The 4,275-nt window shown below is 41.8% G+C and overlaps 1 long non-coding RNA gene across 1 annotated transcript; it reads right to left on the bottom strand.

Moving 5' to 3' along the window:
- Positions 1 to 483: 483 nt before the first annotated feature.
- On the bottom strand, positions 484 to 2,960 carry LOC123160756 (uncharacterized). Its single transcript, XR_006480359.1, has 3 exons — positions 2,745 to 2,960; positions 2,487 to 2,600; positions 484 to 980 (listed from the first exon to the last, which is right to left on the bottom strand). It is a non-coding gene; the product is annotated as an uncharacterized lncRNA (long non-coding RNA).
- Positions 2,961 to 4,275: the final 1,315 nt, after the last annotated feature.

The raw sequence follows: 4,275 nt of genomic DNA, 5'->3' as shown, positions 1-4,275 counted from the left end.
CGTGCCCCCGTCAATGAGCTTCCAAGGCGGCCATGGAGGCCATGTAGGTCGCCGTGAATGAGCTCGGGTCCGCGCGGGTGACGGCGAACCGCATCGCGCCAGGCCCCATCCCGGGAAGCTCCACGCCGTCGCGCTTGACGGAGTAGCTGCTCCCAACGCTGGCCGTTGACCGCGCCTGAACATGCTTGGATGTTGGATCTTGTGCAGGGTGGCTGTTGTTGAACTCTGCGATTTGAGTCTGATTCGTTTCCTTTCTATTTCTCTGCGAGCCTACAGCCTTAGATTTGTTCTGCAATCTAATGCATGCGTGGATGGATGAACTCACGCTCCTTCGGTTCTCTGCTATTTGTTTCTGGCAGAGCGTGCTCAAGCCTTTTTTTCTTTGAGATGGAGCGTGTATGGATGGATTGGTAGATGACCACTTTATTCAGCAGTTTTGTTTGAATGAACAAATCCATCTCATTCCATCCCTTAAACCAAACATCAAAATATAACAATTCCATTCCTTTGAATTGCTTCTACCAAACACAGAGATGGAACCGACCCATTCTAGTAGAACGGAACCATGACATTCCATTACACTTCATTCCTGAACCAAACACACCCCAAAAGCACAATGCTCTAATCTGTTTCATCTGATGATTCTTCATCACCCATGTCAAAAAGGTCACGAGGCCTGACTTCCACTACTACATTCCATAATTCAGCTTTTGGATCTTGAACATAGAAAACCTGCTGCACTTGGGAAGAAAATACAAAAGGATCATCCTCTAACTGATCTCCTGTGTGTATTTCCCGAGACTTGTTCACAAGAATGAACCCAAACTCATCCTCTAGCTTTATTTCAGCAATTTACACAAGGACAGATAATTCTATCACCAGCTGGAACATCATGGAATGCAAAAGACAGAAATTGCCCGACACCATCTTTGTAAGCAACACTAGTTCTTGGTTGACTCATCCAACCTCGATCCATCGCCCTTTGATATGTCAAAGTAATGAAAGAAAAAAAAACATGTCAGCGTATAATTTTACATGTGTTATTTAAGAGATGAAAGTTAGTTTAAATCTTTTTGCAAGAAAAGCATGGAATGCATACATGTTGCAATTGAAAGATTTGATCCTACCATATTTCATTAACCTTGCATTCAAAAACTTAAAAGGAAAGGTGGCATTGGTAGGTTTTAACTAGCATGCAAAGACGCCACTCAGTTCAATACAATTGCACATGCTGCCATCTTTCTCCTCCTAATACCAACTCCGGCTACATCAAAAGGAAACACACACACACACACACACACACACACGACATGAACAAATAAAAATATAAAACAGGACACATGAATGATATTATGTATGCAGGGCCTTTAATTATCTAGAAAACCTTTTTCTTTCCAATCGCTGTAGGGACTTCTTTCCTTCTGCAAAAGTACTAATGTTGTTGACTATGTAAGTATCTAAACTGAGCATAAAAACCATATAATATGGTACTTTCTTTTACTCTGTCTTTCATTCGTAGAGAGGGAAATGTTTGTGCACATCTGTGTGCAAAGCTACCTCCTCATACTGGAGAGTGCGGCGTTTGGACGCTCCAGTTCAGCTAGCCACATGTATTCAAATTGATTGATATCGTCAATCTGAGTAATAGAAGCTAGCTCTACTGATTGTCAAAAAAGGTACTTGTTTGAACTTCTATATTATGTTTTGGCGCTTAAAAGTTCCATGATTCAGTTTAGAGGAGATAAGCAGTTCAGATCAGAGGAGATGAAAAGCTCGGTGCTTTGTGTGTTATATTTGGTTCAGTTCAAACTAGATCAGTGGTCAAATTTCATTCTTAGATTAGTAATTTTGTTGGTAGACATTTCTTGTGGAGTTGATTCCCTAGGGCCATAAACTAGAACTGGTTGTGCTCAGGCTTGGATAAGTTGACACGAGCACGACTTCTTCAATTCTACACTCCATGGTTCAGAGAACGACAATTCTGAATGGGCTAGCTGTACCAAAATGAAGACTGAGCATACACCGAATTCTCTCTAGCCTCCAAAATATCCAATAAACATCAATCTGTAGCAATTCACAGGCGTACTTGCTAGTTACATACTACAGACTAACCTTATCCTTTTTCCTTTTTTATATTAATTCCAAATTTAAGCTTTCTCAGTATGATAATTCTAATGACAAGTTTGTTTAATTATCTATCTACAAGCAAAACTCGGGTGGTGGAAGTACAAATTGCAATTTGGACTAAATAAAGAATCTGATAAGACATCGTTGAACAAGAAACAGTGAACACATGTGATTATCTAATACCAGATTGAAAGTTAAGACTAATTTAACACCCTAACACATCAACAAAAATATTAACCAGTGACTGCTGCATTATACCATTAGTGTCAGATGCAGACATGAACATCGACTATAGGCTGTCCTGATTTTCGAACTTTTATGGTGGTTTCTGAAATTAAACAAGGGAATCGATTGATTACCACTTAATCGGCTATGTGTTAGACGAGAAGCTACCGGCGACGTTGCTGAAATTACTGAACCCCACGCATGTACAACATTGCCGACGGTGGCGCCCCTGATCCCTTCTCCTTGCCCTGATGCAACAGGGTACGAGAGGCTGTCAGCTCGTACGACTAAGCTGCAACGGAGTGGGGCAATAGATTAAGCCCCGCTGCGGTGGAGATTTGCGGCGGGGAAGGGGGTTGGGGCGGGGGAGGGGGGGGGGCTAGGCTGCTCACGGATGCAGGAGGTGCTAGCACGGCGGCGCCATAATCGGAGGAATGGCAGCCCGCCGCGGTGGAGATTGGCGGGGGGGACTAGGCGGCGCAGAGGTGCAGGCTGAGCTGGCCCGGCGGCGGCATAGATGGGCAGCGTCGTGGCGGCGGATAAGGTGAAGGTGGGAGGTGCGCACTCTCAGATTGATGTTCGGTTGTGGGCATAGACGGGCAGGTACTTTTCATTTTCTGCCCATTTTATTTACTTGGTTCTATTATATACTTCCTTCGTTCCTAAATATAACTCTTTGAAGAGATTTCGCTATGAATCACATACGAAGCAAAATGAATGAATCTATACTTTAAAATGTATCTAGATACATCCGTATGTGGTCCATAGTGAAATCTCTATAAAGACTTACTAGGAAATGCGCCCGTGCATTGCAACGGAGAAATAAATCTTTTCATGTGCCTAGCGGTGACTCATCCGTATCACGGCTCATCTTCACTATCGTCGCCAATAATAATCAGGTTGTCCACTTATTCATGATGAAAGTGTTCAATCCTAAGGCAATGAGTTTGGTCATCATACTCTGGAACGCTACAGCATGAACCCCTTCCTCCACTGACTTATAATTTTACGGACTTATGATGATGGTGGGCGCCATCCTTATCTCATCTTTACTTGATGCATGCATTGTCCTTGCATTGTATGCAAATTGCTCTTTTCTCACTATGCGCAATATATGATAGAGAGAACTACTGTTGGATAATTTTGAAGCGAATAACAAAGGCCTTACGAAATGAAGCTTGATGGCAATGGTTGGTCATTCATTAAAAAACCACTGATGATTTCATACACCTTCTTTGTCCCAACTAAATCATAAAATATCCACATCTGAGCGCACTCTCGTACTAACAGAAAACATCGCGGAAGGTTAAAGATCAGGCTATGGAGATGTCGAAGAGGTTTAAGAAAAAACTTAAGCTGAGAAAAGAACTTTTAAAAGGCCGTTCTTCAAAATACCAAAAACATATGACGTTTTCACAGCCTACAGAGGCAGCCTCCATACCGTGCAAGTCATGGCGTGGATATCTCCAAGCTTAGCATCCTTCTAACTTTAGAGGCTACCTGTAATAAATAAAATGTTAATTGGTTCCACCTATAAGCAAAAGAGCCCGTGCATGCAACGGGTATAAAATAAGTTTCATAGTTTGTCTCATATTTGGTTGTTTACCTAGTGCACTACTAACTCCAAATCCGTCCAAATCAAAATAAAGACATATATTGGCTTCAAGTAATGCCGTGAGATATATATATTTGCTACTGATAGACTTCAAGTTTTATAGAGATGATTACTGTTGTGAGTAATTAGTCCGTGAATATATACAAAAGAAAATGATCATGCACATAATTAGATGTGGCACTACCGAGAAACACAAAGCAACTTGAAGTCTTAGCTCAAATTAGTTAACCCTAACAAAAAGGTTACCCCTAAAAAAAGATGGCTTAACAATGCATGCCAGCAGTACGTTTTGACGCACGTAATAATTA

This window comes from Triticum aestivum, chromosome 7B (genome assembly GCF_018294505.1).
Source record: "Triticum aestivum cultivar Chinese Spring chromosome 7B, IWGSC CS RefSeq v2.1, whole genome shotgun sequence".
Lineage (NCBI taxonomy): Eukaryota > Viridiplantae > Streptophyta > Magnoliopsida > Poales > Poaceae > Triticum > Triticum aestivum.
Note: the sequence above shows the minus strand (reverse complement) of the source record. Positions and strands in the feature narration are given on the sequence as shown.